At 41.9% G+C, this 25,447-nt stretch overlaps 1 long non-coding RNA gene across 1 annotated transcript in view; it reads left to right on the top strand.

Moving 5' to 3' along the window:
• Nucleotides 1-25,447, top strand: part of LOC128410274 (uncharacterized) — a 47,570-nt gene that overhangs the window by 14,783 nt on the left and 7,340 nt on the right. Inside the window, exon 2 of the long non-coding RNA XR_008329442.1 lies at nt 4,415-4,516. This is a non-coding gene — a long non-coding RNA (uncharacterized LOC128410274). The remainder of the gene's footprint in view (nt 1-4,414; nt 4,517-25,447) is intronic.

Raw genomic sequence — 25,447 nt, forward strand, 5'->3', positions numbered from 1 at the left:
CCGTCCCCCCGTTAAGGTCCATATTCTGTTAGGGGAAATCTGATGGGCAGCACATCCTGGCAGCCAACAGTGCATGTGGCCACAGGACTCTCTCTTCTTTCTGCCGCCGCCACCGCTTTGCCCATTTTTTTCTATCCTTGCCATCCACAAGAACTCGGGCCAAGGCCTCGAGGATCAATACTATCAAGGATCAATATTATAGAATAGCTTCATGGATTTCACTCTGTCTCCATGTGCACTGTTCAGCTGTAGCTAGCAGCAAGTATCACAAAGCAACAGCTATTTTTGTAGACAATTGAATAGGCAAACAAAATTTTGCAAAACAGATATTAGGAAGGACAAAGCAGTTGCCCTTTCAGTTGAGATCTTTAGAGATACTTCACCCCAGAGTAAAAAAAAATGCATTACTTTCATAGCCTTTTAACTATGTGGTTGAATACTGGCTATCCTGCAAGATTCTCAGTTATTTTCACAACAGTTATTATCCTTTCCTTTCCCTAGTTGTTTATAGTATCAATGTTTGCTCAAGCTGTAGACATATTAACAAAGGAGATGCCCAATTGTAAGAATATAATTTTAGTGCCCGAATTAAGAAATAATTTTATCAAAGGAAAGGGATTATGGGGTTGTTTTTTAAAAAAAAAATGACAGCAGCAGCAGAATCGTTTCACTTGCTCTCTGTTCTTTGCCCAAATTCTAGTTAAGACATAAATGATTTTAGATTTTCAGCTTAAGGTTTCTGCTGAGCAAGGCAGACAAAAGGAAACTGAAGATTTCATTTTAATCTATTAGCTTTCATATAGCACCTAACACACTCCGTTATTCCTCTTTGTTAGGTTATAAGTCATCTTTAATGATTTATTGGCTGCATGCTTCTGTCATATATAAAAAAACTTATTTTATTTTTCTCTGGTCTCTTTGTGAAGGCAGGTGAAGACATCTTCCTTTTATAAGGTATTTAGCTGGATATTCTTACCCTTGCTTTCATGAAGTTATACTTTTATCCTATTTAAACTGGGTTGAAATATATATATATATATATATATATATATATATATATATATATAGTAAAGGACCCCTGGATGGTTAAGTCCAGTTAAATTCGACTCATCTCCACTCATCCCACTCATCTCCACTTTCAGGTTGAGGGAGCCGGCATTTGTCCACAGATAGCTTTTCCAGGTCACGTGGCCAGCATGACTAAACCGTTTCTGGTGCATGGAACACTATGATAAGTGTCTGAGCGCACAGAAATGTCGTTTACTTTCCTGCCACAGCAGTATCTATTTATCTACTCATGCTGGTATGTTTTCAAACTGCTAGATTGGCAGGAGCTGGAACAAAGCAATAGGAGCTCACCCCATCGTGCAGATACACACACACACACACACACACACACACACCACTTTGTGAGAATAGCTTCATTGTTCTACTCAGTGATCTGTGTACTAATGATATCCAGGTTAAACTACTGTAATGAAGTCTACATGGGGCTACCTTTAGAGATACTTCAGAAATTTAAACTGGTGCAAAATGCAGCAGTCTGGCTACCGGAGGTTACTAGGCAGTCAGAACATGTAGCACCTATATTGTACCACTTGCTCTAATCGCCTGTGTGCAAACATAAGGGGAAAGGAACATTGCCAAGTGACATTAGCCATCGAAAAGATTCCTTCAATCATGATTTAGCACTATAAATTAATAAAGACAGTCATTATGGCCAAATGGATATCCAAACAAGATTGGAAAGTCTGGACTAGATGGGATGCACGACCCCCTGCAATTAGCAGTCCATGGGAAAATTCTACTCTATAAAATATATGGAAAACCAAGCTTCCAAGAGATTTGGTGTGCAGTGAGTAATAGAATAGAAGCAGTGGGAGGCTCAGTGCAGGGATGGAAACATCCCCAACATGATGGATGCTAATCTGGGACTCCAGCAGGGCACTGGTACTCATTTATCCTAACCTTTATCTGAACTAGCCAAATTCTTCCTATAAAGTCCCCTTTGGAGTCCACTGGACCCATGCAGTCAATTCCCTCCTACTAGATGTTTTTAGCCAAGGGATAGACAGGGATCGAGAAGGCATGTAGTCAGTTTCACCACTGCAAAGATCTTGCCTACAGCCTCATTATGTATCCTGCATTGCATGTCTGTGCTTCAGGCTGGTCCAAATAACTAATCCAAAGGACTCAGAAAATCTTCTAATCGGTAAGGAGTGACCTTTAGTGCAAAGCTTTGCCTTACATTTATGTAGAAAAGGTGCAGAAGTTGTTTCAATTTGATGGAAGGTTTTGATACAATTGCTGCTTCACACCTTTGTGAATGGATATATTACATGAACAGAAATAACTCAGTCTGTATGAGTTTCACCTTTCTAGTTCCACCATGCTTTCTGAAGACAGGTTTATGGTGGGCCTGATCCAGCTTGCGACCTCATCGTTCTATGCTGCTCATGTGTGCCCTGCTCAACACGTGGGGATCTGTTTTCCAGATTAAAACAAGGGCTATTGGAAGTGAGATAACCCTCCTAAGCTGGGCTCATTAGCACACATATTTAGTTCAGGGTAGTTGTTTTCAAGTACCAGCACTACACCTGCCCTTCATGCTCTGAAAACTCAATAGCATATCTATGGGATATAATTAAATGCCGAATTTCTATGAAGTGTAGCCTCTCTCAATGGCACTGAGTCACACGGCGGAGTAAATATCTTTCTGGATGATAAATATTCTCTACAGAACTTCTGCCAAAGTGACTTGGTTGTTTCTTACTGGTTTTTGGTGAAGTTAAAAATAATGTGGCAATGATTCAACCAGTACAGAAACATATGGGGACAAAAGAAAAGGAAACAACTCTAGAGGCTTAATATTTGCTTTGCATTTTTTAAAAGCAACGTCAGTTTTCTCGCCCTCTGCAAATTGGGGTACTTCTGTAATGATGATGAGGCAAATCGCATTGCAGTGCCACCTTCTTCCTTGAGTGCTTTGAGGGCAGGACTTGCCAATTAAAAGAATCAATACAAGATGTTCCAGTGCCCATTTTCACTGAAGTAAGGTGTCCTTCCTTTTGGTTTGTTACTGATGGAATGCATTACATTTTCCTGGAAATCACACACACAGCTAAAAGGAGAGGGTGTTCTCTCTCCCCCACCCCTTGTGCTGGATTTGTTTAATGCTGAAAGTGGAAGTTTGGGGTTGCTTCCAGTTTTAGTGCTAGGCAGAATAGACCCACTCAAAGTAAAGTTCATTAATTTAAGTGGCTCCACACTGAGTTTAACTTGGTCAGAAACAACCCTTGGAAATGCAGTCAGGTTTGTTCTGGGTTTGTTGGGCTCTGGGGCAAATGCTGATCTTGCCTCCAGGCCAGTAGTGTTGCTTTTTCTTGATGCCACATCATGTAAGTCTGTAGTGGTTTCTGCTTCTGCCCTGCAAATATATGGAAAACCAAACCTGATTTATCAGTGAATGCCTTGAGCTTCTGGCTGCCCAGGGAAATGGGAGCAATAAAAACCTCTCATACAATCCTGTCCATTTACTCAGATCATCACCAGAGGCCAGGCAGTTAACAGCCTGGAGGCAGGGCCTTTTCTGTGTTGGTGCTGTGCCCCTGAAACACCAGTCCAGAAGAAGTCAATCTGGTGCCTGCAGTGTCATTTGATACTCCTGTATTTTTGCTGAAATTGTACTTAGTGTTTCTGCTTCCTATTTCACTTGCGATTTTAATCTAGACCATGATTTTTTGATCTGATAAAAATAAAATTACACGTGGAATTCAACATTGTGCTATGGGGAACATCCTGTCAGTGCTAGCATTCTAGCTTGCCAAACAGAACAATCTCCCTTCTGCTCCCCCCACATGCTCTTCTTGGGGTTCTCCTGACCCCCCAAAGCCAGTTTTGGGGGTGCCAGGAAAGGGAGAAAGCCCCATTTGTGCAAGTGGAAGCCCTCATGCAAAGTTTGTGCTGATGGGATGGGAACCCTACCCTATATGTTTATGGGATGGGAATTCCACCCTATATGGGTTTTTAAAAATAGTCTCAGAGTTTTTAATTCTGGTTGTTTCAATTCGTTACATGCTTTGTACTGTCTGGAAAGCAGAGTATAAGCATTTTAACTAAACACAGCAACATTTGATCATGCTTCCTCCCAGTTGGCATATACTGTATGCAAACAAGCCAAAGCTTTCACCTATTTATCCTTGGGGATTTCCTTGTTGGCTTTTCATTCTCCACCAACCCCCCCACCCCCACCCCGCTTAACACCACTAAGGCCATCCTAGGTTGTTTGCTTGAGCTGATGGGGTTTGAATCCAACAACATCTGGAGGGCCACAGTTTCCTAATCCCTGCACTTTCCTCAGGTTGAGTGTTGCTGCTTATCTAATCACCTGTATGCTTCCTTAATCTTTTCTCAGATGCTGTTCCAGTGAAAGTTGTCTCCAGACTTCTGAATGCCACCTTCCCCTCTCAACCATCCTCTTTGTTGCATCTGCTCTGATCTTTCAGTTGGCTTTAATGTAAGTACCCTAGGAGAGACTTGCCTTTTATTACAGACCACACTGTTTTTTGACCTGTTACTGCCTTTGGAGCCACTGACTTGCTGCCTTGTCTCTTGTGCTTCTCGGAAATCAATCTTTCAGCAACACCGGCAAAGATTGCCCTGCACATTTTCAGGTAACTAGACTAAAGGAAAAGCAATTGTGAAATTCAGACCACAAGTTGGGCTCATTATACCAGATCAATCTGGAGCCAATGATATTCTCAAAAATAAGCTACTATACCAATAAGCTGCCTATATAAGCTGCCCCATCGATAAATGGAACAGTGCAGGTTATGCCTTTCAGCTAAAATCTCAACACTATCCAATCTGAAACCATACCTGTCCTACTTTGTAATATTTACGAAGCACTTTCAAACCCACTGGGACATAAACACCTTATTTTGTTGCTGCCGTTGTTAAACAGGAGCAAGGCAACATTTTCTCTTTTGATCTTGCCTCTCAATTCTTTTTTAAGCCTTTTAGCATCCCACCTTATGGGAGTATCAGAAGCTCAGTGAGCCTCGAGTCTTCCACAAGCCTCTCACACAAGCCTCGTGTGTTAACTTTGCTGCTAACTAATTTGTTGCAGCTCCAGGCAAGGTGCCCACCCTTGTACCTTTGGACACCTTTCCAGGAAATTCGTAATGGAAGAACAGGCCCCCCCATCCCCCATCCCTCATCTTCCTCTCGCTTTTCCCTTTCTGCCTCTGGGACTATTAAACTACTATTTTGTCATGCTTTCTTATTAAACTCAGTTCCTTGAAAAGTTCTGATCTTTTTCTCATTTTTGGGCCCATCCAAGTCTGTGACTTCCATCAGTACCCACCGTGTACACCAATCAGGTTTTCCACAACTTGACGTTTATTCTGGTTCAGCAGTAAACAGCAGATTTTCTTGGGGAAAGTAGTGGGACAAAAGAAAATCCTATTGGGCCCATGCCCAGAAGTCACGGAACAAAGGGAAGACATGGCAGGACAAAGGGAAATTTAGGCGAGCCCATTGTTACTACCCTGAGTACTCTGCTGCCTTGATGAAACTGTCTGAATTTATTTGATGCTGGCTCTTTTTGAGTTTTGTTTCGAGTGACAGCTTCTGGGCCAGCCCTACCACTCAGACAGCAGCAGCCTGCCTCTTAGAACACATCATTGAGCAAAGTTCCCATTCATGCTCTGGAAGAACTTATCGTTTGAACATGGAAAAGTGTTCCACAGCTGTGGCCCGTGAAAGGGTGATAACAATACTGCAGATATAGGGAAGGAGTGGAGAACCAAAGGCTATGCTTTGTGCAAGGCCCTTCGGTGAGTGCATGATGAAAGACTCCTCTAATGATGACCTGGCCACCAACTTGCTTTCCAAGAGGGACACTTGGAAGAAATGATAGTAGGGCAGTGGTGTGTCTAAGAGACCTGCACTTGTTCCTGAATTGGGATGCCAGTAGGTCCTGTTTTCACAGCTACCACTCTTTCCACACACCTCCCTTATCTCTAGGTTGGCAAAAAGGTTGGCGGTATGACCCAGAGACCCAGAAAGGTCCTGGGATGCAGTTCACTTGCTGACCCCTTAATCTAATGGTTTATAAGATACAAAGGAACAAGCTACTGGATGCAGATGGAAATATTGTGCTCCCACTGTCTTATCCAAAAGCTTTATCCTTTATATTGCTGAAGCTTGGAAACAGTCATTGACTTAGATGAATTATTTCCAGGCCACTAACGGCTGTAAATAGTTGCTGTTTCCTGGAGGTCCTTACCAGGGACAGTGAAGCATGTGGCAGCATAACAAGCCTTGATTATGATAATTTTCCTCTGTTTATGATAGCAATAAAGGAGGTGATCCTTATTCTAATAAGTATTTCTACTGCCGTCAGTGAAAACCTCCCTTGCTCAATGTCAGTCAGTATAGATCAGCCTTTCCCACACAGTGACTGTTACGAAAAAGGAGCAATGCAGCAGCGAGCTCCAGGTGGCTGGAAAGCCAAACAGGATGTTGACGTATGGGACTGTACCGTGCGAACAAAGGAACAGTCTATTCACACCACTGAGCACCGGATGTTAGCTCAGAGTGTCATATGATCTCTACTGGAAGTACATGGGAGGAGTCTTTCCCTCTCTGCTGTTGGTGTTAAGAGAGTGCAGACACGTTTTCTCTGTACTGCTGGAAGGACAGAAATAAAGGCATGTAAATACATTTCTGTCTGTCTCTCTCCCCTCCCTGGGGTGGCAGGGGAGGAGTGGTGTGTTCTTCTCACGCAAGAGGAGGATCGCCGATTGAGATCTCGCCTGATCTTGCCGGGAGTCGCAGACGGGGAGGTCAACAAGGAACTCAAGCCGGGTGCCTGGAGAGTGGCAAATTCCTCTGACTAAGGCTTGATTCCGACACCAGTGTCATTCAGACAGGAAATGAACACAACATCTGCAGAAGGACATGGTGCATTAGCACCGTCTCTGAAAACAGACTACCTTCATTGACTTCTTCTTTTGAACCAAAAGTCATGGGAGCAGCCTTACGTACCAAGTTGTTCCAGCAGAGGCAGTGAAGTAGTGTTCAGAATTACCCACTGCCATCACCCTGAATAATAAGAGTATCTCACAGACAGGATGTGTTTTGCAGAAGTTATTTTTTAAAAAACCATAGGTCAGCAGCTCATCCACCTATACACAGTGGGTCAACCACAGCTGCGGTATCCAGAGGATTGGCTGCATCATCTACAGAAGCTGGCCTGTGCAAAATGGTGAAGTCTGGACTTCCAACCTGAATAGGTAAAGTCCAAGAAGAATTGCCACATAATCTTCTGGTTGCGTGAACCAAGCTTTAATGAGCTTTCAAAAAAGACACTGCAGTTCTATCAGTCCATGGGGTGACATGACTTTTAGTATAGCTGCCGGAAATGCAGGAAGTTACATGGTTTGTTAGAGGGAAAATAAACCAAAATAGAGTGCTGGTATGTGGTTTGTATATAACACAATTTTGAAGCTTGGGAAAATTGATCCCAGAGAGCCTCAAAAAGATTCATGTAAAGTTATTTGCATAGTCACATTTAAAAGCTGCAAGCACTTTTAGTCAGACTTCCCACAGACTTTTGGCTGGCCACTGTGAGAACAGAGCACTGGCCTAGATGGGGCATTGGTCTGATCTAGCAGGCTCTTCTTCATTGCACTCTAGTTATCAGAAAGCAGAGCATTCTCTTTGTTTCTCTGTGCGACTTACTAAAAAAAGAGCTGTGTGTATGTGTGTGTCCTGTGAGTTAGAAATAGTGAAAGAGGAGAAATTCACCGTGTTACACAATGTATCAGTGTGGATTTCAGTGCAAAGTCAGTTCTTTGGATTGCAGTTTGCAAGTGTAACAGTTGGTGGCAGCTTTGAAACAATTTTTGCTTTTCCAAGTATTGCTGCCATCTGCATGTCTTCAAAGAACAACAACAGAATACTAAATCACTCTTTTTATGTTGATTTAATTGAATGGAATGATACAAACACTCTCTGTTTTCTTGGACCACTTGTTACAAACAATTCTGTGAACTAAAATTTGATGGTTCACATTTACCAAAGTGTCACAAAGTGCTTCTGAGCAGAAGGGAAGAGCTAATGTCAAAAATAAGTTGTTGTTGTTGTTGTTGTTTTAGAAAGCAAATGGAAGCAATAGCAAGCTAAGTGAATTCTGTGTAGGACTGTTTTAATGTCCATTGAGCTTACCTACTCCAAACACGTGACAAAGAAAGTCCAAAGACTGATTTTTGTGGAGCACCCTACTATCACTTAGTTTGTGAGTCTGTCCTTTAAAGTTTACAGGAGTTAAAGGATGAATGAGACAAAAGTAAGCCCTACTGAGTTCAATGATATATGTATATAGCAAGGATGGGGAACTTGCGGTCCTCAATATGTTTTTGGGACTTCAACTCCTATGAGCTCCAACCAATATGGCCAAAGGTCTGGGATGATGGAAGCTACAGCCCAGCTACATCTGAAGGACCACAAGTTTCTCAGCCCTGATATATAGGAGTGCAACCTAAGCAACCTGGTCTCATGAAGGATGTTAATATCCTTCAAAACAAAGAATGCTTAGGCTTTCATTAGAAAACCAGTAAATGTCTAGTCTGAGAGCTATTGGCCCTGCTATTAGTATGCAGAGACAATGCAACATCTACAATAATATAATATGGGCAGAAATGATTGTCTGTGCATGCTATCTGAGGGCTGAACATGCTGCTAAGGCCTGTTCCACTTTTGCGTGAGCAGGGTGGGAACTGTTGCTACAACTGCTATTGCAGGCTTCCCACACCAGTACACACCCCAAGTCTTCACGGGAACAGTTGACAACTTTGTTTCTTCCATTGCTAATGAAGGGGGCAGACTAGTACAAGTGAACAGAAGATTATTGAATGAAAAATAACCAAATTTTCAATGCATTTGCGACTATACAGCCCATCTTCAAGGGGCTACATCAAAGAAATAAAGAGACTATCTATAGGTATGGTATGGCCATCTCAGTTTCATGGCACTGTGCTCAGTCTTGAAGAAAAGGTACAAGAGACTTTCTCTTTCTGCCTGCACCAGGAATGGAGGTCTCTCTCATCATCACAGGGAGAGGAAGATGGAGATAAACAAAGAATGATGGGAAAAACTCTTTCTTTGAATTCCTCTCTGGGTGGGAGAGGAACAGGCTTTCACCCATGGATTGCCCTGTGGTCTGGCACTCACTTCCCTATGGAATGCGAGGGCAGGCAAAGGCACTGGGTGCATGCAGCACTCCGACTGATGCGAAACACACACACACACCCAATCCGTTCCTGGAAGCAGAGGATATCCTGCTAATTGGGCTTTGATTGGAGTAATTTACAGGCACGTGCTAGAAGTGATGAGACGACAAACTGCAGAACATCTCGGCTACAAGGATTTAAAGGTTGGAATTGAGATAAGGTTTCATTTGGTGCCATAGACGGTGGGGGGAGGGGAGCCTATGGATGTTTTTCAAAGTTTTTCTTCTACAGTTCTGATTTGGTAACCCTCCCCAGAATGCAAGGTTAAAATATATAAAAAGTGAAGGTGGAAGAAACTGGATTAATAATATGAAATTTAACATCAAACTGGAACTGTGTGTGAGAGAGGAATGGAATGGAATGGAGAGAGAAAGGGAGTTTAGAATCAGACCGCTCTTTCTAGGTCGGAAAAAAATGGCGAGGACAGTCTATTTGTTGGAACAGAGGAGTCTCTAAAAAAGCTCTTGAATCACAGCATTGTGTATTTGCAAGGGAGGCTTGCTTTCACAACCAATCAGCAAATTAGCAGTGAGAGCAAGCTAGCTGGGATTGGCTGAACGACAGAGTTCACTCTGCAGGGCAGCCAATCCAAGCAGAAAGTAGAGCTTGTTGCCCTCAGGTTGTCTGAACTACAGTGTTCCTTTTGAAGTGAATGAAAGGTAGGGAAGAACTTCCTTGTCCATATATTCATGTCACACAAACTCTTTCTCTGCGCTGTCCTTGAGGTGGACAGCTCCATGATTTCCCCCAGTCTTTAAAAGAGCAGGCCAATTTAGTAACATGGATAATTTATCTAGCATGAAGTACTCTATAAAGTTCCCATGGCTATGACATTATCAGATAATGACAGTCAGCCTATCTTTGGGAATCTATATTCATCGCAGGTTCTGAGAATACTGCAGAAGGCCAGCAAGTCATCAAAACTACAAAGTTTTGCCTGATGTTGCCATCTAGACACACTGAAAAAGGAAGTTTGTGTATAGAAAGATCAATGACTTTGAGTTGTCTCTTGTTTTTAGCTACTCTTGGGACTCCTGTACTAAAATGCTTTGGAGTTTTCCATTTCTGAGTACAGTGGTACCTCGGGTTACATACGCTTCAGGTTACAGACTCTGCTAACCCAGAAATAGTACCTCGGGTTAAGAACTTTGCTTCAGGATGAGAACAGAAATCGTGTTCTGGCAGCGCGGCGGCAGCAGGAGGCCCCATTAGCTAAAATGGTACCTCAGGTTAAGAACGGTTTCAGGTTAAGAACGGACCTCCGGAACGAAGTAAGTACTTAACCCGAGGTACCACTGTATGAGGGACGCGGGTGGCGCTGTGGGTTAAACCACAGAGCCTAGGACTTGCCAATCAGAAGGTTGGCAGTTTGAATCCCCACAACGGTGTGAGCTCCCGTTGCTCGGTCCCTGCTTCTGCCAACCTAGCAGTTCGAAAGCACGTCAAAGTGCAAGTAGATAAATAGGTACCGCTCCAGCTGGAAGGTAAATGGCGTTTCCGAGCGCTGCTCTGGTTCACCAGAAGTGGCTTTATCATGCTGGCCACATGACCCAGAAGCTGTACGCCAGCTCCCTTGGCCAATAAAGCAAGATAAGCGCGCAACCCCAGAGTCGGTCATGACTGGACCTAATGGTCAGGGGTCCCTCTACCTTTTACCTTTACCACTGTACAGGAATGCAGACACTTTTTGGTTATTGTGGTGTTTTTGTCACAGAAACATTACATTTTTCTAACACTTATTGCACCAGGGGTGGGCAAAATTTACTCACAATTAGCGCTTCTGTTGGTGCTGTGAATGCTAGAGGTGTGATACCAAAAAGGTATATGCTTCCTAGAAATATTGAAATTATAAACTTTTCATAAAATAAAATGCTAAACTTTGTGCAATAATGTCTATGAATCAATTTTTATTATGATGATCACAGGATCATAACACAACAATGTTGATAATACAACTTTGTCTTAAAGAGTTCCAAACTAGGTTTCTTTCCCTTTTTGCCATTTGGCTGTGAGTGTACTAATATTACCATTGTTGTTCGATTATACTACCAGGATACTCTAATGCACTGCTTAGTTTGTCAGAAACCATGATGTTCAAATTTGATAATTGGACTCCCTCTGGCAATGTCACTCTAGACACCCCTGTGCATGACAAGCTGACAGTGTGGCTTCTACTTTAAAAGAAACACAGCAGTTGTAACCAATTGGAGGCACTGATTATTAGGCAAAGGCTGCTAAAGGGGTGGTGATTGGTGAATGACTTGTTTTCCATACGACTGATGTCCAGAGGGATGTGGAAATCATTGTGTTGAAGGCAGCTAATTTGGCATCATCACCAGAAGGTTCAACAAAAGGTGATGGACTCCAGGTCAGAGCTTGCTGTCTGGCTTAGCTCATTGGCGATGGCTGTTGGACCACTGATCAACAGGTTAGTAGTACAGTGGTACCCTGAGTTACAAATGCCTCAGGTTACAAACGCTTCAGGTTACTAACTCTGCTAACCTGGAAGAGTTACCTCAAGTTGAGAACTTTGCCTCAGGATGAGAACAGAAATCGTGTGCCAGCAGCTTAGCAGCAGCAAGAGACCCCATTAGCGAAAGCATGCCTCTAGTTAAGAACAGTTACAGGTTAAGAACGGACCTCCGGAACGAATTAAGTTACTAACTAGAGGTACCACTGTACTGCTAATCTGCTGACCAGCAGAAAGCTATTGCAAGCACTTTATTGAGCTTGGTCAGTACCTAATTTCTAGAAAAAGAGATACCTGGGCAACAAATATTTCTTGAAGCACCTTACTCTGATTGAGAAACACAAACCTTTGATGCATTTAAATATACTAAAGAGTAGTTGGAGAAGTTACACATAGTTGAACCCTAGCACTGAAAACTTATGCTCAGGCTGAATGATTTTGAGTCCTTGCAGTAATAAAACTCTGAGACTGTGGTCTGAGATTGAGACAGAAAGAGGCAGAAGAAAAAGGCTGCAATGGACCCACAGTTTCTGCCGGCATCAGTTTCTGGAAGCAGCTGTGGGTTGATTGGCTCCAGCGCTGCCACTGGAACCAATCAACCCACAGACACTTCCAGAAACAGATGCCGGCAGAAACTGCTGGTCCTTTCCAGTATTTTTCTTCTGCCCACATCTCCCTCTGTTGGCTTCCCTCCTCCTCCCTTCCACTGTTGTCTCTCCCTCACTGCTGCTTCCTTGTCAGTCATGGCAGCTAAGGGAGTTAGGCTGCTGCTCCATACTCTTTCCTCCTCACCATGACCACTGTTTCTTGAAAACAACAACATTAGAGTGTGCCTGGACACACCTTTCAAACCTCATGCACATGCCTATGTCCTGGAGGATGGCATGGCTGGTTGAAACAGTGCACAATACACTTTGTTGCAGATCCCACCTTTGTCTGCATCTCCTAGGGTGCACACTCGCAAAGTCTGCTACAACTGCATTCAGAAAAGAATAGACATTTTCACTAGGCCCTCCTAATGAATATCATCAAATATTAGTAATTCTCAATAGAGAGCCCAAATAGTGGAATTTAAAGAACTCTCCCTTGCCATTTGGTTTTTTGGGGGGGTTGCAAGTATTGCTGGAGTGTTCTCGCTCCTTACCAGCTCCTTACCAGCAGTGGGAAACATTCCCCCTCAGTCTGAGCTGGCTTTTTGGTGACAACACATAACCAATCAGATTTGATTACTTGCCAACCTCATCAAGCCAAATTAGGTGAGGGTGGGAGCTCCTGCCTTTACTCTGATACAACTAAAGGGGTGTGTGTGGATAAGTCCGATACCAGAACATCTGGTACTTGTGTTTTCATGACCCCATAGCATCAAAGCCACATTTGCAGGATCAGGACGGCCAGTGTAAAACAAGAACTCAGGTGGTCACCACAGTAATAGGAGGTAATGTGTGTCTCCAAAAAGCTAAGCCTGAACAAGACCTTTATGGAGGCTACTTCTAAGGCTGCTGATCCTGCTTGGCCAGCTTTATAAATAGCTAAAACGTGTAAATCCAATCTCAAGGAGCAATCTGTGAAAAAATAATATTCTCTCCACCACCAGCAGCACACTCTTTTTCAGTGATATAGCAAATACAAAGAACCCCCGGGGATTAAAAAGTGAAAACTTAAAGGCATCCAATTCAAGGAAAGATGCATAGTTTCATATACCAGGGATAACAGAAAAGTAAAATACCCAGCAGTTAATGATATTTTATGCTGAGAAATCACTTTGAAAAACAGCGAAGTCTTCTGTGGGCAGCAGAGAGAAAAGCAACAATTGTCGCAGAACACTTAGTACCAGTCATTTGCTGGAAGAGTAGGAAAAAGGGGAGGAATTAAGTTCAAGCTACTGTACTCTGAATTAGAAGAAGAAAAAGTAGTATGAGCTGGGGGAGCAGGGCAAAATAACTAGCAACCTAGAATTACAGACTACCCAGAACTTTCATCATCCTCTTCGCCAGCCTCCCCAAACCTCCAAATATTCAGCTCTCTTTAGCCCCAGCCAATGATCAGGGATGATGGGAGTTGCAGTCCAACTCAGTAGGCTGCTCTGCAAACAAATATTTATGAGCATGCTCAGAATGGAAGAATGATTGCAATTGGCTTGCCAAATTGCCAGGCCGCTGAGGTCAAAAGCTCAGGCATTTGGTGAGCAGGTTTGGGTGGCTGCTTGATAGCTCCTGTGCTCTCATAGGTTGGATTGCCTATATGGATGCAAATTAAGGTTTTAAGAACACAGGAGTAAATAGGAATGTCCTAGCAGTTGCTACATGGATGTATTTTTCTTCCTGGAGATGGGTGGGAAGGACTCCAAGCCATAGCAATAGTTTTGCCTTGGGATTGGCTGATTGGAAAGAAGTGATTGGCCAGAGAATGGGAGATTGGCATAAATGTCTAAAGCAGTTCAAATGTACTGCTGGGAGCATGCAAGGATCAGAAATCATGTACTTTTATTATTTTGGGGAAAACTTTTATCCCCACCCCCAGCTTTAAACTTCATATGATGGAGTGGTCCTAAGTGACTAACCTCCACTGCTTGTACCGCATTGACAGTCTTCCAAAGAACCCTGGGAACTGCAGTTTGTTATAGGAGCTGAGTTATTAGATAGCCCCACAGTGATACAGTTCCCAGCAACCACAGCAAACTACCAAGCCCAGGATATTTAGGGAGAGCTATGACTTAATGTAAGGGATGCAGGTGGCACTGTGGGTTAAACCACAGAGCCTAGGACTTCCCGATCAGAAGGTCAGCGGTTCGATATCCCAGCTCCTGCCAACCTAGCAGTTCGAAAGCACGTCAAAGTGCAAGTAGATAAATAGGTACCGCTCTGGCAGGAAGGTAAATGGCGTTTCCATGCGCTGCTCTGGTTCACCAGAAGCTGCTTAGTCATGCTGGCCACATGACCCCGAAGTTGTACACCAGCTCCCTCAGCCAATAAAGTGAGATGAGTGCCACAACCCCAGAGTCGGTCACGACTGGACCTGATGGTCAGGGGTCCCTTTACCTATGACTTAATGTGGTATACCCACTGTGACCATATCCATTCATTCATATATAACAGGGCCACATCTTAGAAGTTATATTCCTGGAAATGCTCTAGGTTCACTAACTGCAATATCATGATTCAATCGTTTTTTGTATCGCCAGCTTAAAGTAATCAGTGCACTTAACTTAAAAAAAAAAAGGAAAGCTCTAACCATAATTTAACCAGTGCTGCAGGGAAATGCAGAGGCAAAGAGACCCTAATACAGCTGCAAAGTGACAATCCTAAGAACACATAGTGCATTCATGGATGAGGTTAGGGATCATCATTAAAGCTGTTCATCACACAGTCTTAACACACTGCTGAAATGAACACCCCCTCCAAACCCCAACAGATTCTAAAAATAATCCTTTAAATATGGGATCATTTTGACAAAAAGACATGGTCTCCTTGACCACATCCAAGTGGGTAAATCCAATTTTAAATCTGATATACCGTAATCAAAGTGGTTTGAATTTTATATTCGACATTGCAAGATTGCTCCAAACTATATACTGACCCTGGATAGCTGCTAAATATTTTCCCTTTACCAGGTCATAGCTAGTTGTAATAATCTATTGCTTTTATTAGCCAAATACTGTACTTTCCCCATGAACACTTAATGGGCTATGCCTAACAACTTAGGATCCTTACAAAATATTTATGCGTATGCATCATATTTTTCAGCAGTTTAGACATCTAGAAATGGTAAGAAAGTTCAAAACTCATTGTGCAAGAGCCAGATTACTCTTACTATTTATTTATCTTTATTGAAGATTGAACAGTTTCAACTTGAGCCATGTCAGCTTTGCTTGTTAGTGGTTCTCGTTGCTACAGTTTCTGTGCTTTTACCTCTGTAAGCATGAAACCACTAGATGGCACTGCGCAAGGATGTTTTACAAACCCCAAAAGAAACTACCTCCTAGTCTGGATAGGAACTCAACAGGAAAGCCAAATAAAGGGTTTTTCCTCCTTTCATTGTGTGCAAGGAAGACGGAAGCATAGCTGTGTCTGATTTAATGTTTGCCCTCCTTGAGCACCTATTTGGGGCAGTAAATTATAATGCAGTACTGACAGCACAAGTTGTGTGCCAACGAAAACAAACTGAAAGACAAATGAAGAACCTGTCTTCACAATTCTGGCACAAAAACTATGCATTTATACTAAAATCAAAAAGATGAAGTTGTGGGTGTTAGAGTGCTGGACTAGGACCTGGAAGATGAGGGTTGAAATCCCACTCAGCCATGAAGCTGACTAGGCAGTCTTGGGCCAATCACTCACTCTCAGACTAACTTAACTCACAGGGTCGTTGCTGTGGGGATAAAATGGGGAGAAGGAGATGTATGTACATCACCTTGAGCTCCTTGGAGAAAAGGTGGGATTGAAATGTATTCATAAATGTAAATCAATCACACACACACAACTTCATCCTTTTGCTTTTAGTATACATGCAGAGGTTTTTGTGCCAGAATTGTGAGGACAGGTTCTTCATTTGGCCCTCCAGCTGGGAGGGACTACAACTCCCATCATCCCTAGCTAACAGGACCAGTGGTCAGGAATGATGGGAATTGTAGTCCCCAAACACCTGGAGGGCCAAGTTTGTCCATCACTGGAATAACCTCTTCCACTTTCTTTTATAAAACCTGACATGGCCATGCTGAAATATACCATATTTTTGGCTCTATAAGACTCACTTTTCCCCTCCTAAAAAGTAAGGGGAAATGTGTGTGCGTCTTATGGAGTGAATGCAGGCTGCGCAGCTATCACAGAAGCCAGAACAGAGAGAGGGATTGCTGCTTTCACTGTGCAGCGATCCCTCTCACTGTTCTGGCTTCTGAGATTCAGAATATTTTTTTTCTTGTTTTCCTCCTCCAAAAACTAGGTGCGTCTTGTGGTCTGGTGCGTCTTATAGCGCGAAGAATATGGTAAGTGCACTTTGTTTCTGCTTGTCCGTGGAGCACTGGAGAAGTAATATCAGTGCAGACAAACCATTTCCTTGCTGAAGAGGGGGAAATTTCAAGGTACTTGCAAGTACATCAACCAACTCCGAAGTATACATAATAAATAAGCAATACATTTCAGTTTACAGTTCAACCCAAAACAAAAACTAGCCAAATTTACTTCTTTATCTTAGGACAGCCTACCAACACTGCATATATGGTTTTGCCACATATTTTCTAGCTTCATGAATGGCTTGCTGATAAGTGAAATTTGATTGGATGTTAGACAACACCTTGATTCTAATTTTAAAATAAGTGCTCTAATATTCAAGGATGAAGATTTGAGAAGTTTACAGCCATATTCTGTTCCATGCCTTCCTGCATCAGTCTGCAGATGTCCCTTCCATTTTTCTACATAAGATAAATTTTTCTTCGAAAGATAATAAGGATGAAAATTTTTACATGGCAGGGAAATCTGGAACTGCATAAAGAAGACAATACGCCATACCTCCTAAGCTAGCCTGCTGCCTTCAGGTGTATTGAACGACACTGTCCCATCACCAGTTTTTGTTTTTTTGTTTTGTTTTGTTTTAAAAGATTGCACTTCCCATCTGGTTGTCTTCTGGAGGTGAAATGAGGGGATGTTAGTGACACTTTGTCGTTTGCTGCAAGCAACAAAATATCTTGGTGCAGCCCTACAGAAATCTCCAGTCACGCCTTTATCAATGTACAGTGGTACCTCAGGTTAAGTACTCTCTCCCGCCTTGTTTGGCAGAAAAACAATTTTTACTCCAGAGCAGATGGCATATTCTTGCATGATCAACTGTAGACGGACCATTATCTGCTGCTAGCAGTCTCATCAACATGATGCTCTTTTCATCCTGACTAAATCCTGTGTGTTGTCCTGCCTATACAGTGGTACCTCTGGTTAAGAACTTAATTCGTTCTGGAGGTCCATTCTTAACCTGAAACTGTTCTTAACCTGAAGCACGACTTTAGCTAATGGGGCCTCCTGCTGCTGCCGCGCCGCCAGAGCCCAATTTCTGTTCTTATCCTGAAGCAAAGTTCTTAACTTGAAGCACTATTTCTGGGTTAGCGGAGTGTGTAACCTGAAGTGTATGTAACCTGAAGCGTATGTAACCCAAGGTACCACTGTAGATTAAATTTCATTAACAATGAAAATAGAGGAATTGTTGCCCTTCAAATGACCCTTATCTGAGATCCACCGAGAGTGCACTTCTACCCACTTCTACTCAGAGATAAGTTCTGCAGAGTTCAATGAGGCTTTCTCCCAGGGAAATAGGTATTGGATCGCAGCCTAAGTAACCAGAAGCCAGCATGACATACATTCTCAACACACTTCTTAAAAACAAATATTTTAACACAATCACACAGATTCTCCAACCGTGGGAAGACTGTCATCATCTTCAGCAGAAACCTCAAGTGTGCAATCAGCATCTTTAAAGAAAAGGGACAGAAATACAGAAATTGTAGCTAGGGCTTATTCATTTGCACCTGGGTAATACAAACTGCACGTAGACATGGGGAGTGGTTTTCTCCTTTTGGAACAATCCCCTAGATGAACTGATGTTAGTTTATCAGCAGTACAGAAAAAAAAGTACAACAGAAAGTTTAATGCTTAGGAAAGTATATGTTTCACAACATATAGGGTTTTCATCTGAACCTCTTGCACCAGTTTTAATTCAAAGTATCTCCCTGGGTGGGACAATCACTCAAAACAAGGATCAATTTCATCGATCAACATCTTTTCCAAAAGTCTAAATGGGCAGTTTTTCATTCCCTGCGTGTTCCAAGCTGATTTGCAAGCAGACATTATACTTACTTACACTGCAACTGTCTACTGTTTGCAGCCGTAACACTTTTGTACTGGGAGTTGTGCAGGTTACATAGGAAGACAAATATTAGGTGATTTTAGTTGCAAGAACTGATGGCTATCATTTCTGGAAAGAAATTCATTCGCAAGTCTAAATCAGCAAATTTCCCTCCAAATTGGAATTTCTTGCTATATGGAAAGCAACAGGAAAATGCACTGGACAGTGTTGATTAACATTTATGTAATGCAACATTGTCTATCCTGCAGCATTGTCTATCCTGCAAATGAATGAGAATAATGCTCAATAAAGAGTCAACTGATATCCCCATAAACAAACCAGGACAAATGATCCTTTAAAATGTCACCTGGAAGTGACTTTAAATTTCATTATCTTCCATGATCCATAAATATGTGGACATTTTCATTTTGGACTGCTTTCAGTGCCCAGTATACTGATCTATGTAAATTACATAAATCCTACTTTTTTATTGTAATCCAAGGTAATATGCAGCTGAGGCATCAGATAATGATCAACGACACATTTAAACTTAGTGGTTGACATAGTCTCATCCTATAACATGATACATTGAGACAACCTGCGAAAAGGTTATGATAACCTGGACAAGCTTACCTTGCTGTAGACAGTTGAGCTTCATGTATTTCTTTCTGTTACAAAACACTGAGGACATACAGTACTAATAAAGTGGCTAAAGTGTTTTATCTGCCATCTGTTTCTGGATATTTTGTCTTACCATTTTATGACAATCACTCTGAATCACCATCAATTCATCCAACGACATTTTGGAAGGAGGGAGATTTCCCCCCCCTTTTTTCCTTTTTTGCCTTTAGGCATTTGGAAAGGCAGGGAGATTTCAGGCTCATGTATATTTCATAAAAGTATACTGGAAGCTGCAGATGATATGCCATTTGAGGCTACATTATGAGTAGCATTGTGTGCTGCACATAGGAGGCAGTAACAGCGCAACTGTTCTCAGCCCAGATTATTGTGTCCACTTCTGAGTGGTTACATTTTAGGAATACAGATATACCACTTTTCATCACAGATAATTCAGAAAAGAGAAGCAAAGCTGTTAAAAGATTGTGTGTGTGTGTGTGACACATGAAGAAAGCTTGCCAGGAACTATACCTTTGATTAGTGCTGCTTCAAATCCCTGCTGAGAAGCCCGTAATTTTTCAGTTCATTTGATTTTTCAGTGAATAGGTTTCCTCCAGAATTTCGGGTTCATGATGAAATTCATTGAATTATTGAGTATGTGCACTTTGTAGAGTGAGATCTCTCTCTCACTTTCTCACACACAGAGAGTAATAGAAAATTTGTAGTATTTTGGAAGATAGAAACATTTGGATTACTGTTGATTATTTGTTTGGTACATATACTGTATTTGGTACTGGGACTTAAGAGCATTGATTATGATAATTAAGGACACTGAATAAGGCAAATTAAAGCATGCACATACATGGTAAAGAAGTCTGATTTCCTTCATTTCTCCAACTTTGTTCCACTTGTACTGCTCCACTCAATTTTACATCAGCTCACATAAGTCTATTTTATTAACACCACCTCCCTTCCTTGTCACCCCTTTAATTTTCTCCTTTCCTTGATATCCTTTGATTAACTAATTGAAGCTTTTCTTCTCTAAAGTACAAGCTGACCCTGTGTATTAGTACTTTGTGCTAAAAACTTTCACACTTATTCCCTCGTTTTCTTTTGTTGCCTTTTGCTTCTATAATGCCATTTTGTTTTAATTGATTTCTGTTTCCAGCTGAACTTGATAGGCTCTTTTTTTACTCAATAAAAAGTTTACATTGATAAGTAATACAACTTAGGAACAATGAATCTTAAATTTCATTGCTGTCAAGAACAAATGCTCAATGCCCAATGATCACACAGATAAAAAAAAGTGTGTATACAATACAACACATGTTTGCATAAGGTGCAGGGGGAAAACTGGTTCACATGGGGAAAACACATAATATTTTATGAAAACCACAAAGGAGAGACCCAAACTGGCAGAAATCAAACTCAAATCAAGCAGTTCAGGCTATAGCCTCCATTATGAGGCCAAATGAGGACACAAAGAAATTTGATGTGGATGGAAATGGCTCAAAAAGGAGCTCACATTTTTCACAGCAACATGCTATGGCCCTGAGGTAGACATGTACTGCCCTCCACATGCTGTTGGATTTCAACTCCCATAAGCCCCAGCCAACCTGGGGACGATCGGGGTTGTATTCCAGCAAGATCTGGAGGTCACCATGTTGGCTCCTCCTGGTCTAAGAAGGTAACCTCACACTTTGATGTGAGCAACTTTTGAGGCGAGAGTTTGTACAGCCTTTGACGTAGGCCTCTGTGGCTCAAGTGCCATATCACTATAATTTCTTAATTCTTCAAATGGCTATCCTGCCTTTTCTTACCTAGTGCTCAAGGCAGATCTCCACAACAATGGAACACAATTATATATTGATATGATTATTGAATCATAAATATCAGAGAGAAAAGTTTATGAAAGGAAGAGTGTGTGACTTAAGTTTTTAGGAGTGTTATTTATTTATTTATTTATTTATTTATTTATTTATTTATACAAAACGTTTATATACTGCTGTTCATCAAAAACATCAAGTGATTTATAACTGTTTTACATAAAACCCTTCCAATAAAAACTATGTAAAAATCAGAAATCACTAATTTTTATGAAAAGATAGCGTCTTAATTGCCTGCATAAGCCTGAGGGAATATACATGGTTTCAGCAGGCATTTAAAACTCAAAACAGAATGTGGCTACTTATTTTTATTTTTTTAAAAAATGTCTTAAATAGGTTGGTATTTTATGTTTAATTTAATTGTTTTGCTATTTTGTTGTTTTCCAGTCCAGACTCCTTTGGGAGGAAGGGTGGATAGAAATTAAACAAACAAACAAACCAACTCACAGTGAGCTCTGACTTTCTCAGCCTGCTTTTACAGATCTGTTTTTGGACTTTTGCCCTACAGCTGTTATTTATTCATCCTAGATAGCAGGTCTTCAAAACCAGTGACCTAGCCTATTCTAAGTATTTATCATTCATACCGTACACGCTAAACAAAGTAAACCTCTGAAGCTCATCAAATATTAGCAACTTCTTTCTCACCCCTGAACAAAGGCTGGAACTGTTTATCAGAAAATTATCTGAATGTTCATAAAAGGCTGTCTTCCATACTCTGTGAATTTTTCCTTTGAGATGAGGCCAAATCCTACCATCTTTGAATTCTGGTTCCCAGGCTTTGATGACCTGTCTGCCTTCCTGATCCATTATCACCTTTGCTTTGGGTGCAATTCAGCATTAGACCTGATCCTGCTTTCTCTTCTGGGTGCTGAGCCCCTGCAAATGGTGTCCTGGGAAAGAGCTCATTTGACATGGATCTGCAGACTGAAGAAAATGAGCAATGACCAGGGGCTGGGGGGAAGTCTAGAAGGGATGAATAAGTAATTAATTCGGATGTTAAATTATTAAATTATTGAAAATTGAAAATAAAATATGGGGGAGGGGGAATATGGAAAATGAGCAATGGCAGGAGTGACGATCTAAGCCAGATTCAGAGGAGTCAAACAATGTTTTCACATTGCTATGCTATTGAATTGTCATAATGCAGGACCAGCTAAGCTATAGTGCAGGCATAGGCAAACTCGGCCCTCCAGATGTTTGGGGACTACAATTCCCATCATCCCTGACCACTGGTCCTGTTAGCTAGGGATGATGGGAGTTGTAGTCCCAAAACATCTGGAGGGCCGAGTTTGTGGGTGCCTGCTATAGTGGGACTGGCACAATTTGTGACCCATCAAGCTGAACATGTCACACCCTCTATTTCAAGGGTAAAGGTAAAGGATCCCTGGACAGTTATGTCCAGTCAAAGGCAACTATGGGGTGTGGCACTTATCTCACTTTTCAGGCCAAGGGAGCTGATGTTTGTCCACAGACAGCTTTCCGGGTTATGTGGCCAGCATGACTAAACCGCTTCTGGTGCAATGGGACACCGTGACAAGTGCCAGAGCGCACAGAAACGCCGTTTACCTTCACACCACAGCAGTACCTATTTATCTACTCACATTGGTATGCTTTCAGACTGCTAGGCTGGCAGAAGCTATCCCAAGGACTTGATAAGCATTTTATTTTCTGCTTGCAAATGTAGAAAGGAGGGAGCCACAAATAGTGACCTGACAAGCCACAACACATGGCTCGTGACTGAGAATCCAGTCCAGGGCGCCATTATGTTAATGCCTCAATTAGCCCCTGCTTGAAATGAGATATGGCTCTAGCATTATTTTCAGTGCCATCCTTCACTGATAATTCCACTGGGACGTCAAGCCTTAAATATATTTAATATATTAATTCCAGGGCTGCTGGAAGCTAATTTAACATTTCAGAAACAATTATAAGTGAAAAATAGCCCAAGTCTAGCATTGCTGAAATAGGTTCTCCCCATCAGAAGAGGTTGAGAAAATGGAGTTAATAAGAGGAAGATGGTTTCTCTTCTTATAAAATTGTAGTAATGAATGCTGGGAGAACCATCCATATGGTAACAGACTCATTTAATGAATGGGAATTAGAGGTTCAAGGGGTTGGAAGTGTGTTTCTGCTCTGTACAGTGGCTGTGGAATTACTCACTTCTCATGAGGAGAGGCTCTTTCATTCATTCATTTATTTTGCAGAGCCATTGAATAAAAGCATGGGTGGCCCAGATGACATCAAGGAAGGGGAAAAGTTTATAACTGGATTCCACTAACAGAATTGACAATAGAATTTAGCCAGCGGGGCCTTTTTATTGATGATAGGAAGAAACTGGAAACTAGTGTGCTCATATCATCTTTACAGAAGTGGCAGTGGGATTTTTTGTTGTTACTTTGACAACCTGGTCTTTTGTCTACGCAAGCCAAAATTTTTGAATTTGAGTAGAATGAGTTCCCATGCATTTCAACGGCACTAAGACTGCAATCCAGTAACAGCATGGCCTGGGACACACTTCTGTGGAGACCTGGTTTAGAATTGTACTGCTAGTCTGAGACAGTGGAATGAACCAAGAGTCTTGTGGCACCTGAAATTTTTATTTTGGCACAAGCTTCCATGGAGTAGAGGCCACACCCCCAAGTGCCTCTAGTCCTCAAAAGCTTATGCTATAATAAAATTGGTAGAAATCACTAGAGAGTGTCCAACTGAATGTAGCTTACATGAGAAAGACTTCAACAGCCCTTAATTGAAATCCAAGTTCTTCAACCAAATTGAGTTGTACTTGCTTATATATCAACTAAGTTCGTTTCAGAAAGGGACGCGGGTGGCACTGTGGGTTTAAACCACAGAGCCTAGGGCTTGCCGATCAGAAGGTTGGCGGTTCGAATCCCCGCCGCCGGAGTGAGCTCCCATTGCTCGGTCCCTGCTCCTGCCAACCTAGCAGTTCAAAAGCACGTCAAAGTGCAAGTAGATAAATAGGTACCGCTCCGGCAGGAAGGTACACGGTGTTTCCGTGCGCTGCTCTGGTTTGCCAGAAGCAGCTTAGTCATGCTGGCCACATGACCCGGAAGCTGTACGCTGGCTCCCTCGGCCAATAAAGCGAGATGAGCGCCGCAGGCCCAGGGTCAGTCATGACTGGACCTAATGGTCAGGGTTCCCTTTACCTTTACGTTTCAGAAAACTTTTTAAGCACGTACATAGATCCATCATGATCACTTCCAAAAGGGAGCTAGTATGTTACAGAAAAGAGGATAAATACAGTGGTGGCAGAAGCAATCCCAGTATGTTGTTGTTATTCCAAATGAAATCTGCTTATGCTGTGAGATTTCTATGGGCTAGTCTCCAGTTCAATATATATAGGCGTGCATTGTGAACAGCTTTTAGTACATTCTGTCTGAATGCTGGATGTGCGATCTCCCTCAGGAGGATATTAGAAGAACTCTCTCTGGAGGAAAGAAGCAAGTGTACATACTGTTTTAATAAGGGGACCAGTGCTTTATGATTATTTATATTTCTGTATGGGAATACACTTTTGTACCTGATACCTGTGTTGTGATATCCTGGGGTTTCTTGAAAATAAATAGATCTGATATCTCTGACTGATCCTTAACTCTCAGCACTGACTTATGCATTCTAGCCTGCAGTAACATCTGCACACTGGGAGCAAATACCAGACCTTGACAGAGTCATGATTCTATTTGAAGAGTGGCGTATTCCAGAGGAGCAAGCTTCAAGTACAAAGAAAACATTCTCAGTATCAGAATTAATGTCACCAGAAACCGACATTTGTCCTAACACTCTGAGGTATGAAGTGCATACATTTCCCACATAATACATTCCTTTCTCTGTCAACAAAACACTAAGCAGCTTCTTGATTATGGAAAGAGATGGGGGGGTATTTAATTTCTGGACAACCTGAGGTCTGGGTGTACTGGATAAATGCTGGACCTGCAGTTTAGTGGGGCATTTTTTAAAGAACAGGCCTGTATGTTAAAAAGCTATTGCAAATAAAACAACAACAGGGATGGGCTAGAACCTTTGTCTCTGCTGGGCTTGCTTCCTTATTTGCTTGGGAAAGCATTCAAAAAATGTGCGCCCCCCCCCGGGTGTTATCTAGAGTAGCATGGTCCTCTAATAGCCCCTCAGCATTCAACCACCTCACTCCACTGCCTGTGTAGACCTAGATGCAAACTAACTCTTTTTGAAAATAACTTCTGATATACTATTCACTCATATTAGGAAATAAATCAGCTATAAGGCTACAAATGAAATGTTTTAAATGTGTTGTAAAGTGCAATATACAAATGTGACACTAGATGGCGACAGTGAGCTATGCCAAATTCGGTGTA

Source organism: Podarcis raffonei, chromosome 3 (assembly GCF_027172205.1).
Source record: "Podarcis raffonei isolate rPodRaf1 chromosome 3, rPodRaf1.pri, whole genome shotgun sequence".
Taxonomy (NCBI): domain Eukaryota; kingdom Metazoa; phylum Chordata; class Lepidosauria; order Squamata; family Lacertidae; genus Podarcis; species Podarcis raffonei.